The 16,922-nt window shown below is 32.6% G+C and overlaps 1 long non-coding RNA gene across 1 annotated transcript in view; it reads right to left on the bottom strand.

Moving 5' to 3' along the window:
* Positions 1 to 16,922, bottom strand: part of LOC127540443 (uncharacterized) — a 96,122-nt gene that overhangs the window by 52,679 nt on the left and 26,521 nt on the right. The window contains exon 2 of the long non-coding RNA XR_007948147.1: positions 11,526 to 11,618. This is a non-coding gene — a long non-coding RNA (uncharacterized LOC127540443). The remainder of the gene's footprint in view (positions 1 to 11,525; positions 11,619 to 16,922) is intronic.

Genomic DNA, 16,922 nt, shown 5'->3' with positions numbered 1-16,922 from the left:
CATTTTTTTCCTTTATAAGACTGCACAAATGTATTTCTACTTTAAATCTGCACTCCCCTGCCATATTGCCATATCTTTGTTCTTAGAGGTAAGGAGATCAAGTGTTTGCTGATTGCTATTGCTAGAGAAAGCAATACTACACAGTGGATAGAGCCCTGGATCAGGATTTAGGAAGACCTGAGTTCAAATGTTGGCTTAAGCACAGTAAGCTGTGTGGTCCTAGAATAATTACTGCCCTTAATTGTAAAATGGGGGTAACACTAGCATCTACCTCCAAAAGTTGTTGTGAGGATAAAATGAGATAATGTTTATAAAACATTTCACAAACCTTAAAGAAAAATATAAACATTAACTAGTATTAAGCAATTTTTTCAGCTATAAAATGCTTAGTTTTACAAAGAAATGAAAGTCTGTATTAATATATTTTCATCCTTTTCCCATGTTTAAGCATTAACATCTTTTTTAAAGAGGTCAAGTTAGAATTGTATCAAATACACACATCATGTCCTCTCTCTCTTTTTTTTTTTTGGCTTGTTTCATTTAGTGTTGTTTTTGTTCTTTGTTCTGACTGCATAGTTAATTCAGAAAATACTCGACAGTTGTAACTAGTCATTTCTTCTTTTAAAATATAATACATTTCACGTATTATAATACCAGTTAGTACTTGTCATATCCAGCACTGCCAGACTCTAATGACAAAGAAAATGTTAGAGTCATAGGTTTTTATAAAATCTAAAGGCCTTTGGCTTCTCATTCCTAATGATCCTATGTTTTCCAGTAGTTTTAAAATCATATGTTCTCAATGTCCTTTTTTTTTTATTAAATTCACTACATAATATTACTTTTATTTTAAAGTTCTTCCACAAGTATATTTACCTCATCATCTTCTGTAATAAATGTTGCTTCATAGGTCATGGTTATTTTCATGATGGTCATTTTGAAAACGCATAAGCACTACAATATATTCAAGGGAAATGAAATTGCCCTTGGATGCATAACAAAACCAACTCTGCTAACCTCTTTATTTCCCTCTCCAGGGAACATCTGTCAACCATTTCCATTTGACTACAACGTTCCTTCATCTTACAATTTCTTTCTAGTAAGAATAGCAAAAATTGTTATGATTCCGTTCCTCCTGGGAGAGTAGTAGCTCACATTTAGGTTCATTGAGTGATTTGCTTATATTATCTTTCTTGATCTTCATTATAGCTCTGTGGGTAGGGATACCATTCCCATTTTAAAGATGAGAAAATTGAGACTCAGAAGTTAAATGAAATGTTCAGGTATAAGGTCCTAACCCTTTTCTCCATGCAAGTTGGGTTAGCTTTTCCTTGAAAGTCTAAAAGACTTTCTATAGGATTTTATTGGCCCAAGGAATTAAGGCTCAAGCTGTATCTCCTTTCACAACTTTCTGGTAGCTTCCATCTATACTGACCATGACTTCCTGATCCTCCTAAGGACATAAAAGTGGCTATCCAATTGGATTCCAGGCTCCTAAGACTTGGCAGACATACAGATATCTTTGCAGACTAAGGGAGCCACATCTCTATCCAAGCCTAATCCTAAAATACTAGCATCGAATATCCTTTCTATTCTCTGAATAAATAAAGACCTCTCTTTGTTAACTAATGGATGACTTCTAAATGCTTCATTTGTTTTCAATATGGAATTTAAGCTAACAAGAAGCAGTGTAATTCATCTAACCCTAACACCAGTCACATACTTATTGTGTGAGATTTGAATCCAAATCTTCCTGTCTCCTAGTCCATTAATCTCTCTGCTCCAATACTTAGCTTTGTTAGTTGATCACTAGATAAGGGTTTCACATTTAGAATACTAACAACTGAGCCAATATTTTTAAAAGATTTAAAAACTGTGTAATCCATCTGTCCCTTCTGCCATTTTCTTACTCTCCCTGAAAAAGGAGAAGAGTAGGGAGACTGAAAGCAATTCTGTATTTTTGTTTCATGGGTTGCCACTACCAAATAATTTGTCATCAAGTGCAAAGGTGATGAGTTTCTCTATTGCTGAACCCGGCTGGACGTTAGAGAGCAATCATCATCTGCTCTGTCCTCAGGGCTTTTCTAACCTCAGATCTTGCTCTCTGATGGTATTGCCATTGAAATTAAATGAACACTTCCATAACTCAATGGTATATTGGAGTCAGAGTGAGTAGACATTCTGTCTTAAACAGAAAAATAAATCTTCACCTAAGATTATAGGATTGAGAATCAGAAGGAACTTATAAAATTACCTAGTCCAGATTTATTCTACAGAGAAGGAAAGTATGGAGGTAAAGACCTCAAGAAATGAAATAATTTGCAAAGACAAACTGAAATCTGCTGTTTCTAGATTCAGCTCTACTTTAATATCGTATTGCCTCCCTAGACTTTGAAAAGAAAGTTCTACAAGTCTTCTTATAGGGCCCTAAAGGAAGATGTCATTTTTGTTTTTTCTATGAGACAGCTAGTTGACATAATGGGTAGAATATAATACATGGGATTAGGAAAACCAGAATTCAAATTCCATCTCAGATGCTTAATAGCTGTGTGTTCCTAAACAATGTACTTAAACTCCCTGTACCTCAGTCTCCTCTATAAAATGGGGATGGTAATATTAATAATGATAATAGCATTTACCTCACAAGGTTGCTGTGACAATCAAATGAGACAGACTATGTAAAGTGCTTTGAAAATATTAAAGTGATATATATATATGTATATATTTGTGCACACACACACACATACACATATATATATATACTAATCAATGTTAGCTACAACTATATCCCAATTATATTGACTATGACTTGAGAACATAAAAATGACTATAACCTTGACACAGTCATATTATTATAATTTCATTACATAGTTGGAACCAATTGATGTATTTTACATATAGTTATTTATATCATCAATAACAACTTCATAAAATTCATTATTTGTATGAATTAAGGTCTATCTATATTATTTGCTCTTAAATTCTTCTCAATTTTTCTCCATCTCAACAATCATCTACTATAACATCATCTCTCCCACGGAGTCATTTTAACCATTTGTGGTTTTAATATGTTTGATGCTAATGTTATAAATGTTCCCCATATAGTTTTTAGGGAACTATAAGACTCTAATCTATGAATATTTTATACATCTAAAATAAACATTCTCTAAAATTTAGGATACTATATAAAGCTATCTATTCACAAGTCAAAGCTGAAGGCATCCCTGGAAGTCTCCTGATAGCTTTCTTATTACAGTGAAGATGAATTTGTTCAACTAGTATTGGTTTTTACCTGACAGTGAAAATGGAAGAGCTTCAGTAAATATAGCTGAAGTCCACAGAAGAAAAATGGAATTCAGAGTCTTTGTATTCCACTGAGACTGGCTATTTTTAAATCCTCACTTTCTTCCCTGAATTATCCTTTGTGCTTTTGGAATGCCTTGATTATCTTAGTAGCTAATAATAATTATGGTAATCATAATCAAATGAAAGATAAAATTAATTCCCAGGCCCCTAGATAAGGAGTAGATTGTTTCCACAAAAAAAAATAATAAGGAAGTAAATGTTATTGTTGATAGCTCTATGAACTAACCCTTCGCAAGTGGCCAAAAGAAATAAGGATCAACCTCAAGGAAACTAGGCTGTGAGACTAAAAGAAATATGAAAAGAGCATTGGTTGTTTTGGGGGGTTTGGGGCTAGATTTTCATGGATATTTGTGTATAAGGGAACTTTTTATGATTTAAAGAATAATTTTCTATTTCTGTTTCAATTGGTCAAATATTGTGGAACTTGATAGGAAGAAATGAGACAGACCACCTTTCCAGGGCTAATAAATCACAACTTCTAGTCTCTCCAGTCTCTTGGTTATTTAGCATTCAGCTAGATATGGCCAATAGAAGTATTTTACTCACCACCATTTCAAATCAGTAAAGGAGGATTCCAGAAATCACTATTGCCTTGAATAAAATGGGACCCCAGGAGTATGAAATGAAATGTTCATGTAATAATAGCATAAGCACCCTAATGATTAGGAACAACTAATTTGGAGTATTAGGGAGAATCTGGTTCTATGATTGCAAGAATTTAGTATTTATAATTCTCATTATAGCCTTGAAATTTAGTAAGTAATACTAACTCATTCAATGGTTGGTTAAAAACACTAAACTATGAGTTAATATCTTGCTCACAATTACAGAAAGTATTTACCTACTTGGGCCAAAGAGAACAATTTTTTTCTTTTAGAAAAATATGAAGGTATGATTTTTAGAATTACTTAGATTGAAATGATGTCTTTAAAAGCTATTTTGATTTATAAACCAGTATAACCACCACTTCATATGTGTGTATGTACTCTAAAGTTTTTGTAAATGGCCCCAGAGACCCTAAAAATCTAAAGCACATCCTATAAATATAATTAACAATTTACATAAGGGTTTTTAAAAAATAGAATTCACAAAATTGTCAATAATACACCAAATGAGGCTTAAAATCTCCTGCCTGGTACTATGCTGCCATCAAGTGGAGGCAATTTAAATAAAGTGTTTACAATTATACCTATATCAAACATAATTCTACACACACACACACACACACACACACACACACACACACACATTCATGCACACATGTATCCCAACACCAATACTTTTTCATAAATAGAAAATGAGTTTTTATAGTTTTATTTTTCCATTATTTGGGGATATAAAACAGCAATATCCCCAAATTGTCAGATTGTCAGAACTCCATAACTGTCTATTAAATGCTTTTCATTTAGGAGATCAATAATAGGTTTAAATTATTAGTATGGATAAAACATACTTAGAAAAGGTAAACTTTCTGTATACTAACTTCTATTACAATATCATAGATTGTATAGATGAGAAGGGAGGCTGCAATCATACTTTAGTAAGGCATAGAATAGGGGTGATAGCCAAAAAGGGGAGTTGTAATTATACAGAGGCAGAGAGTAGGGGACAAGGATAGGGTGGGAGGTAGGCAGGCGTGAGGAGAAGCAAATGAGAAGGAAGAAAGACAAAGAGGGAAGCATGGATTCAGATGGTGATGGAGGATTATTGAAAGGTGGAGGGAGAAGGAGGGGGAAAGGAAGAGTTTGAGTTCTCATTTTTATTGGTTTTTTTGGGGGGGAGGACAGGTTCTTTTTTGTGCCACCTTGGACTTAATCTTTTCTTCCACATCTTCTCAAAGTTGTCAGTAAAATTTTAAAGTTAATATATCCATACAATATCATAGATTGTAGTAGAAGTTAGTATACAGAAAGTTTACCTTTTCTAAGTATGTTTTATCCATACTAATAATTTAAACCTATTATTGATCTCCTAAATGAAAAGCATTTAATAGACAGTTGTGGAGTTCTGACAATCATTGAATGTGGAATTAAAGTTACCTTGAGATTTACATTAAGATGACATCATGAGATGGAAAAAGCAGTGAACTTAAATCAAAAGACCTGGGGTTTCTAGCACTTGGAACCTCAAAGTTCTAAGGGTATTTAACCCTGAAATATGGGAGGTCAGCATAGGAATTCAGGTGACACAGAGCAAGACAAAACAGGATCCACCACTGCCTCAAACAGCAAAGCACAGGGTAGACCCTGGCCCTAGAACATGATATTATTGTAGAATATAAAGCAAGAGAAATCACAGAGAAAATAGACACTGGCCAGCATTTTTTTTAAGTGTTATGTCTTTAATGACACTCCCAAATCCAGGACTGAAATAAAAAGTAACTCAGTACTGACTGCAAACAGAGATTACAAGGCAAAAAAGGGTAGGGGATTTTCAAAAGAGACTACATGAATATGTATAAGAAATTAATAAATAAATAATGAAAGAAAACATTTAGAAAAAAAGATTAGGAAGATAGTCAATCAACAAACATTAAGCATTTGCTATAAGACAGATACTGAACTAAGCAATGCGGATAGAAAAAAAGGTATCCCTCCCCTAAATCCCCAAGTGGTCGTTATGTTCTAATTAGAGAGACTACATGCAAATAACTGACCATGAAGAAAAAAAAAATATATATATATATATACACATATGTGTATGAATATACTTATATAAGCACTCATATATGGCAGAAGGGGTAAAATAAATCTGAAAGAAAAAATAGCTTCGAAAACAAAGTGGTAAACCTTACCCAAGAAACTGATCCCAGGAAAACTAGAATGAAACAAACAGAAATAAATGGCAAGAAATATATTTTTAAAAGATTCAAAAAATTGACAAAAGAAGAAAAGAAAAGATAATATATGGGATACCCAGTATTTTTTCAACTGATGTGGAAGACAGATGGAGAGATAATTTAAGAATAATTAAATTTCCTAAAAACTGTGATTTTTTAAAATTCCGGTCACTATATTCCATGAAATTAGAAATGAAAACTGTCTATATATAGTAGAGCTAGAGGAAAAAGAATTATACAAAAAATCTACCATGGACATACTGAAAGAACCCGAAAGAAAAAATTCTGGGAATATCATAAAGTCCAGAACTCCTACACCAAAAAAAAAAAAAAAAAAAAAAATGCTACATGCAAACAGAAATTATCGGTCAAGAAGTAGTACCAAGGGAGCAACAGTTAACATCACATAAAACCTCATAGCTTTTCCTATAAAAGAATGGAGATCTTGGAATATTCAAAAGACAAAAGATACATCCTTACAATCTGAAAAATTTACCATTCAAAACTTAGTATAATCTTAAGGGGGAGAGGGGAGTTAATCTTTTTTAAGTGTTGTCAAACTTAAAAAACAGCCAGTTAAATGTTGATTTAGAAAATCATAAATTAGCATTATCTATATTGTATTGTATTTTATTGAACATTTCCCAATTATATTTTAATCTTGTTCCTGCCCATAAGGCCCAAGTTTGATACCAATGGATAACAGGGCTTTTAAGAATTTCTGATGAAAAGAATAGACCTAATAGAAATTTTAAAATGCAGACATAAGAATCAAGAAATCTATAAATAAATATGTATTTAAACAACTGATATTGTGACACTAATATTTACATGAGGGGGGGAGAAACAAGTGTCCCTCTAGCATCTTAATTTCTTCAAAGGCTAACCAAGTAGTTAAAAAAGTAATCAATAAATACAGGAATACAATAGTGTAGAAAGGAGGTAGAAAGAGACTGAAATTTGTTATTTCTTATAATTAGTGAGTGAAAGAAGAGAGGAGGAGAAAAAATGAGGATAATTTACACCTTGTGAACCTCACTCTTACCTAAAATGGATAATTGAGAGTTGGACAAAAGAAAAAATTGGTTTAAAAAAATACATAAGGAAATAGATGAGGTTACAGATGAAATAGAGAAGGAAGGAATAGTTACAAAAGGAACACATTTTTGAATACACAAAAGAGAACAGAAAGGACAAACAAGCAGGATAGTTTTGAAAGGAGCATATGGAACATGTATGCATATATACATGTTTCAACATAATTGAATATATCTGCATCGCAAGGTTATATCTGCATGCATGTTTATATGGAGATGTGTGTGAGTATGAACATACATGAATGTATGCATAAAGAAATATACTTAGTGCAATTTTAAGCTATTAAAGCTTATAGTTATTTTAATATTTTGGGAGCTACCTTATGCTTCTGTGTATAGTTCAACTTCTTAAATTGTGTGTCAGAATCACACAAGGGGTCTGGTGACCAAATGTGAGGGTCATGAAATTATGATTTATTATCATATCTGGATACCTATTTTATATCCCTGTCTATCTGTGGTCATGTAAACATTTCTTGAACAAAAAGCAGTTGCAAGTGTAAAAAGTTTCAGAAGGTCTATATATATGCATATATACTTATGGATATGTATTTATATAGAGATACAATTGTGGGTATATATGTATTAATTATTTGTATGACAGAGATTCTGGGTTTCAAATGCAGTGTTATTTTTATGTTCTACTGTATATTAGGAAATGCTAATATTTATAGTGTTTAAATTCAGAATAAAAATAACATCGGTTTTAGTACTGCCTCTGATACTCCCTAACTTTGTGAGCTAGACAAGTCACTTAACCTCTTCAGGACTCAGTTTCCTCCTCATGTAAAGGATAATAATATAATTAGTCTTAGATCATATTTTCATTGAAAAAATCAAATGAAACAATATAAATCAAAGTACTTTGTAAAAGTACTGTACAGATGGTGTCATTATTGTTGTTTTCTTCCAAAGTCATTTGTGTATCTGCCCCTACTTTTTTGAGTAGGCTGACAGTAATATCTACAAATCATATTTAACATTTAATGGCAACAAAGCTTAGAATATATTAAATGTTAAAAGCACGTATTTTATGATGTTATTGGATGAAGGAAGTATAGCATGAATGGCTAACAGCAGGAATTCCAGCCAACCACTGGGGCAGAGATAAGTAAATACTTTCATATCATACTAAATTGTTCTTTGCCACAACTGGCTCTGGAAAACTACAAAGATAAACATAAAAATTGTTAAGTAGAAATAGGAAGTGAATAATTTTTTTTCAAAAAGAGCATATCCTCAATCTGAGGGATAGAATAGTGGACTATACCAATAACTGTGAAAAGAATTACTGATCAAGCAATTGTTTTCTACCTACACTCTCATACCTAGAAAGTGACTATCAGTAGATTGCCAGACATAGACATTTAAAGATTCCCTTTATTGTTTAGAGTTAATTATACCTATCTTAATATTTTGGGGACTACCTTATGCATCTGTGTATAGCCCAACTTCTTAAAATTGTGTATCAGAATCACATAAGGGGTCTGGTAACCAAATGTGAGGGTCATTATTTGAGTTTTCAATCCAAAACATTGTTTACCCAGGAAAGTATTTGAGTCTGGGGCACCCAGAGTCCTTGGAGAAAATTAGATTTGAGGTGATTGAATAAACAGGAAAATGAAGAGAGAGTCAAAATATCAGATTCAAGTGAGCAAGCATGAATGGAAGCCCAACATAAACCTATTTGACCACAACAGAATATTCAAGGAAAATTTCAAGCTGAAAAGAAGATGTAGACAAACACTATTGAAAAGCTAGCCATTGTTAAGTAATTTTTTCATCTTTGATCTCTTTTTGTCAAGCTGATACATATCCATATCTACCCCCTTATAGCTAACCAGAGCCAAAAGGTAGGAAAATGAGGTCCTGACACTCATCCTCCCATCGTCTCCAAAGCATTCCACATCCTATAGTAACAAATAATGATGGTTTACAAAAGCCAGAACTTTCCATCCTCCACATTTTTGGCATAGATATTCTGTTAAAGAAGCACATTTTTTATGAGAGTGAGTAAAAAAGCCTTAGAATAGTCACAAAATTTGAAGTTCAGGAGATAAAATATAAACCCAAGATCAATCATTTAAACATGGGCTCATAAAACTTCAAAGTTAAAATAAAGGATTCCAACTATATTCCAATTAAAGCAATCATTAACACTAAAATTTGTAGACTCAATCAGTGGCAAGCCCTAAAATCTTGCACATGTACACTCTTAGTTTAAGGTATCTGTTTCACATACAAATGTGGATAGATGTTGGCTAAATGGACAGAAATGTATTCCCTTCAAATCAGTTCCTGATAGATCCAGTCATCATCATGGTACTTTTTTTATATTATCATCATCATCATCATCTTCAATAATAATAATTAACATTTATATAGTCCTTTAAGGTTTTCAAAGTTCTTAGCAAATATTATCTTATTTTCTCCTAACAAAAACGATATGAAGGAAGTGCCATCATTTTCCCGATTTTGAAGTTGAAGAAACTGAGACAAATTCAGGTTAAAGTGACTTGCCAAACATCACACAGATAGTGTCTGAGGTCAGATTCAAATTCAAGTCCAGTACTCTATCCACTGTGAGACCTACCACACTAAATTAGATAACAATGGAGATCACCATTCTTTGCCTTGTCAGTGTCTTTATCGAGTCAGCCTTTAGTCAGAAAACAGTGTATACCTTTTCTATGATTCATGCCTTAACCGAAGGCTAGAATTCTTAATAAAAATTCAAAATCTCTGAACAATGTCTTTCTTTTTTATCTGAACTTAATAAACACCAGATAGCTTAAGCATGGTCATAGTCAACGTAAAATAGAAAGAGAATTTCATGAAGCCACTAATCTGTATTATTAACAGCTCACTTTCTTTCTATGTATATAATAAATTCAACATGTTCTTTTCAAAGCTGCTCTGCTTCTCTGCTTGTTTACTGAACTTTGATCTATTCTATCAAGATTGACTTTCACACACCATAATTTTTTTTCTAACACAACAGCATTCTATTGAAATGAACAGTTATATATATCAAAGAAATTAAGCACTTAATAGGGACTGTCAGGAGTACAAAAGAAAATTAGCAAAAGTCCTATTTTCAACCACATTGTCAATGCTATAGCATGTATATTTATACTGAGATCTTCTATTTTAATTAGTCATTTTCCATATGTTGCATTTTATGTCAGAGAACCAGCCACAGTCAATACTTAACAAAGTAATACTTGTAATTAAATTATATAGGATATCTCCTAATTCTGATATATGTGTGTATACATGTTAAATATATATACCTGTGAATATAAGTGACTCTAATTAATGCAATTGTTAATTGTCCTCCATTTGGACAATATAGTGAAATCTGCTGAATAGCTTGACAGTATTAAAAGAAAATCTATTAAAAAGATAAATTATTTGAAAAATTTTATGGTTTTACTATTTGTAAAACAGTAGCTAGACAAAGTAGCCAAAAGCTAACTCTATGCGCAGCTATTGTAATAATTAATGTTATTTAAAAAATACCTAAAATTTCTCTCTCAACAGCATTGTCGACTCAAATAATTATCTTCATAGTTCTATCCTCGTTCCTGAAAAGCCCCCTTTTCAGTTCTTTTGAATTAAGGAATTGTAACTCCGAAGATCTATGTTTAGCAGGAAATTAGTTATATTTTAGGAAAAATAACACCTAAGCCATTAGCAAGTCACTGTTACAATAGAGAAACATGGATTATTTAATCAGGTTAGGTGTTATCCTGTAAAAAACAAAGAGCAGGATCTTTAGGGAATGGAATATGAAATAAATATATTCTGATGGTGTGAGGAAATAGGGGAAATGGAGAGGCCTGAGAAGAGTAAGATTATTAGAGATAAAAGGCACTGGGAGGACACTGAGACTTTCTATGTGCTAGCTACACTAAGCCTATTTAAACATTATTCTAAGGGTCATGTCTGAATGTAATCTGTCTTAGTTAACTAAAGAAAAAACATTCAATGAACCTTTATTATTTGACTTTGTATGTGGCCTGATTATCAAAATAATCAATGATATATCCCTCGAATATGATTTTATCAATATATCGTGTCAGAGATTCATGTTTGCTGAAACAAGATATCCTTTTTTTCTATCCTACAAAATGAATTTATTAGCCCTCTAATCACCACAGTTTCACACTATATTCTGTAGACATTACAGTCGATTACACAATGTCATGGGTCTGGCTTACCTTTTCCTTGTTAGCAAAGTGCAGCAGGGTGCATTCGAAGTTTGAGCCCCTTCCCAGTGTAGCTGTGCATAATGAGACCCTCTCCAATGGAAACTGAAAAGAAAGGATTAAATAGAGGAGATGAAAGATAGCTTCTGTTCCTTGTCTGATTCTTGGCTTCCCTTCCTTCCTTGCTTTATTGTAAGACTGAAAAGGAAATTAAAACCCTGTTATAATCGTGATAAGGTAATGAAACTCAAATAATAAAAGTAAGAGAAAATTTGACCTTCCTCTGTCAACTATCTTTCCAATTATGTCTGCACTAATATTAAAGAACAACTTTGGGAAAAAGAGGAAAAGCCCTGTCGGTGGAGCTGAGAATTGGCCCAACCATTCTGGAAAACAATGAGAACAGGTGACTAAAATGATCACACCCTTTGACCCAGAAACCCCTACTGAAGTTTTTGTTCTACTTTAAGCAGATCAAAAACACAAAGGTCTAATGTGTGTCAAAATATTAATTGTGGCACTTTATAGCAGCACAGAAACAGAAATAGAAATAGAAAAAAATAAAATCTTACGGGAAATAGCTGAAGAAAATGTGATGTTTGTAGGCATGTGTACACAAACATATACATGTATAAGTATATACAATGGAATATTATTAGGCAAAATATATATATATAAGACATGAAGAAAGATATTGGAAGACGTCTATGATCAGGAAAATGAGAAGAGCCAGAGAAACAATAAGCATAATGATTTCAATAATGCATAATGCATACAGAATAAATAATATTAGGAAGATGAGTTCCAAGTAATTTTAACATCCAGAGAACAAATAATGAAATCCACTTCTGCCTCTCAGTAGAGGTAGAAATCCCAGAAGCAGAATGCTACATACATTTATTTGTCAGGTATAGTCTTTGAAATGTTTATTTTCATATAACAATGTTTCTTTGTTATGAGAAAAAAGTAATAGGGGTAATATTCAAAAATTATTATGCTAAAAACAGAAAAAATAAATAAATATTATTTCTTTTAAAAGGAAAAAGAAAAGAGAAAGTCCCTCTATGATAGGACAGTGTTTTCTTGACCCAGGATCTCATCCAGTGCCACAGCTTTCATAGTGCAGAGCCTGGAATCACAAAGAGTCATTTTCATGATTTTAAATCTGACCTCAGACACCTACTACCTGTGTGACTTTAGCCAAGTCATTTAATTTCCTCTTCTATAAAGCTAGCTGGAGAAAGAATAATATTTATTCCTAAACCTGTATCTTGGCCAAGAAAATCCCAAATATGCTCATAAAGACTCAAGAGAGACTGAAAAACAAGTGAGCCACAGCAATGGTCTTCACTTTCTCTTCAAAATAAACTTTCTTCAGCAATAGATTAAGGGAAAACCACTATTATCATTATTCTTTAATGTTTTAAGCTTATTTTGAAGCAAAATTTTAATACAATGTATATTTTATGGGAGGCAGCTAGAGGTTGCAATGGATAGAGTACTGGGCCCAAAGTTGGGAAGATCTGAATTCAAATATGATCTCCATCTAGTCACATAGAGTCAAAAACAAGTGAACAATAATAATATTTTATAAAGGAATATATCTGTATTTAACAATCTTTAAAATTTCTTATAGATTATTTCACATGAAGTTGAGTTATTTAATGCCATTATTGCAATGGAAAAGAATTTTAATCATATTTCCTATCACCTGAGTCTCAAGAGGAAAATCAAATAATGAACAAAATAAGTGAAAATTGCTATTCATTTCCTTTTGGCAATATCTGCATAAAAACAAAACAATTAGGCAAATCAATCATCCCAGTCCAAACCAAGGTCACTCCAGTGAAAAATACAACTATCAAATGAGCTTGTTGGTCGGCAAATAAACTACAAAATATTCTTTCTCCAATTACTTCCTTTGACAATGTGTAAATGCAATATTTGTTGAGATGACCACTATATTGACAGATAATTTCCTCCTTTTTTGTTGCTATGTAAAGTTATAGAAGAATTATTTGACCATCTTGGCTCTTTCAACCATCAGTATTCACCTTCAGTAGTCTGTGAAAAATTGTTCTTTCTTATTAATCAGTGTCTTACTCACCAAAATTTCACAATATCATTGTATAAAGATGATTTCAGTAACTAATATCTATCTGTTAAAATGTCTTCCATCTCAGAAATTACTTATCGGTTTAAAAAAAGTCAAAAGGAGGAACTGAGTGAGAGAAAAACAGAAAAGAGAGAGGTAAGGATAGGCATGTAACTTACAAGTGGAAAGTGACATTTTTATTTAGAGAAGCACTGTGATAGATCTCCCCTTGCGCCAAAAAAAGACCTGCCTGCAACAAATAGAGGCTGCAGTAAGCATATGACTTAATCTCTCAGGTCCTAGTCAACTGTTTAACACCTTCACTTACCAATTTGTATATGCATTTGTGTTTGAATGTAAATTATTTCTAGCCTAATAATTCCCTATTTTTTGTTATTATTTCATTTATTTCAGTCATATACAATTCTTTGTGACTCCATTGGGAGTTTTCTTGGCAAAGATCCTGAATTATTTTGCCATTTCCTTTTCCAGCTTATTTTCCAGATAGGGAAACTAAGACAAATTGGACTGAGTGACATGCCCAGGATCAAAGAGCTATTAAGAGTATGAGACTAGATTTGAATTCAGGAAGAGTAGTTTTCTTGACTCCAGTTTTAGCATTCTATCCACAGTACCACCTAGAGCTATATCCAAAATTCCCTATACTGATGCAAAGATGGTCTTAAATCCAATAACCAATTTATTTTTTTTTCCTTTTACATGTCAAAAACATATTGGACATGATTTTGACAGACACAATATCCTAATCCTTCATTATCATGAAAATTGGACTAATTTTTAAATAGGTATTAAAGTTATCCTCAATATTTAATTGGATTAGTCACTATTCTCTAATGCTTGACTGTTGAATCCTGATGAGTAACTTAGAGACAGAGGAGTTTTGCTCAGATTAGGTCTCCTGGATGCGTGTTTTTGCTGAATATCCTTCTCTTTCTTTGGATAAGTGACTCTCCTTTTGCTGACTTTTGACTGAGCTCTAAGTTCCTCATTTCATATCAATGTCAGACATGAACTATCAGAGGATTGGTCTCAATCAGACCCAGAATATTTATGTACAAGTCCCCGCTCTACCACTTACTAGCTGAATTAACTTTGGCAAAATACTTACATTATCAGCCACACATCATTATTATGAAGAAATTCTATGTAAAGTTATGTAAATGTGAGCTATTAATATCATTGTGTCAGATTTGAGCTGGAACTCTTTTCTTGAAAGGAAAAAGGATCAAGCTTACCGTTGTTGCTGAAACGTACTTACTCAGAGGTATGATGAGGAACAAATCATTGATCAATTGATCAATAAGCAATTACTTTATGTCAAGCACTATGCAAAATGATTGAGTTAAAAAGAAAAAAGAAAAAGCAGTTCTTGCATTGATAAAGCTTACTTTCCTTGAGGGAGGCAACATAAATAAATCATAGCATACAAGATAAATATAGCTCAGAGGGGCCAGCACCAGAAAGGCCTTATGGAGGAGGTCACACTCAAATTAAGTGTTAAAGTAAAATAGGGCTTGTAAGAAATTAAAATTGGGAGGAAGAAGATTCTAGGCATGGGGAAGTCAATATACAAAGGCTCAAATTTGGGAAATGGGTGTCTTTGTGCAAGGAACAAGATGACCAGATGATGGTATGCCCAGAAAGGGAGGAGAATTAGAAGGAAGAAAGGGACCAAGTTGTGAAGATTTATAACTGCCAAAGGACTTTATATATGGTAAGAGAAAGATGGATTAGAGTAGGGAAACTCAAAAGACAGGGTGGTCAATTTGAAGGCTACTACAATAGTCTAGTCAAGGAATAATAGGAAAAAAACATGTGATCGAGGCAAAAACCAAGGTGTTTTTTTTTTTTTTTTTTGGTTTGGTTTGGAAGATAGTAAGGGGTAGCTGGAAAGAAGATAGAGGAATATGCTTTTCTCTTAATCTCCTCTCCTCTTAAAAAACTCTTTTTCTCCTCTTTCATTTTGTTTAGAGAAATTATCAGTGACTACATAAGTCATTATTTCCAAGAAGAGGAATTTTAAAATGTAGAGGCAATATTATCTGAAAATTATATTCTTTTTATAATGTGCTGAAAGAAGGATGAATTGGGAAGTTTCTTTTGAGAAATAATGAATTGAGGAGCACTAGATTTTACTCTCGAATCTGCCACTAACTAGCTATGCAATGTGAGAAAACTGTCTCAGATTCAATATCTTCATCTATAAATTGGCAAAAGTATTTCCATTATCTACATCATGGGCTTATTATGAAAGTTAAGAGCTTAAAGATTATAAAGTGATTCATAGTAGTGTTATATAGTAGAAGAAGTTTGGTGTTTGAAGGTTTTCAGAATTTCGGTTTGAATTCAAGCTCTGATACTCATTGGCTATATCATGTATCCTCTCTATTTCCTAATGGGGATAATAATACCTACAGTATCTACCTCAGAATAATTGAATGAAATAATAAAAATAATGTCCTTAACCTTCATAGGGCAACTATTATGATTAAATTATGGACCAGCAGTTTGCTATTTCCAATTACTCACTAAAATATTTAAAAAAAAAAAAAAAACAAGCAAAAACCTGTGTAATTTCATTGTTGTCGATGAATCCCAACCTTTCTATGGCTTCAAAAATTACTATGGACATTTCTTGGTAGCTAACTTTTGGAAATCAGGCTTACAGCAAAAATATCAGGTCTTCAGAGAACAAATCTACCAGAACAATCTCTTCAAAATCTTTTCAATCTAGAAAGTCTTACCTGAGTTTATCAGGTTTTACCATTACGACTTTTGAAAACCAAGTATGACATCCATGATATAATAAGATATTAGATTGTGCTTTCAGAAATTGTTACTAATAATTATAAATATTATCCATAAGACATGTTTAAATATGTTTGCATGTACATATATGCATAATATGTAAATAAATAGTATGTAAAGGCATTTCCTGATGCCTGATTTTGGTATGGAGGTGACACCTGACTCTTGAAAGCAATACCAGTAGAGTGTGATTTTTGACTGGTCAAATGAAATCTCCCAATGTTGGCTTAGCAATGGACAATGAGTACTATATAAGGGCCATTCTAACTAAGTGTAAAGAAGCTTCTTACTCGGGGCTGAACAACATGAAAGATTATCTTTGCTTCGGTAACTCATAAAAAGACTCTACAGAGATATGGAGAGAGGATCTGTAACAGTAAAGGAAGTATACACAGTGAAGAAATAACACTAAGATCTTTTTCAGTTTTGAAATGTATAAAAGAAGAACTATAAAAGAAGATTTGGGAGAAAATGTTAGACTAGTT

Source organism: Antechinus flavipes, chromosome 6 (genome assembly GCF_016432865.1).
Source record: "Antechinus flavipes isolate AdamAnt ecotype Samford, QLD, Australia chromosome 6, AdamAnt_v2, whole genome shotgun sequence".
Classification (NCBI taxonomy): domain Eukaryota; kingdom Metazoa; phylum Chordata; class Mammalia; order Dasyuromorphia; family Dasyuridae; genus Antechinus; species Antechinus flavipes.
The sequence above is the reverse complement of the archived record's forward strand: the minus strand, read 5'-3'. Positions and strand labels throughout refer to the sequence as shown.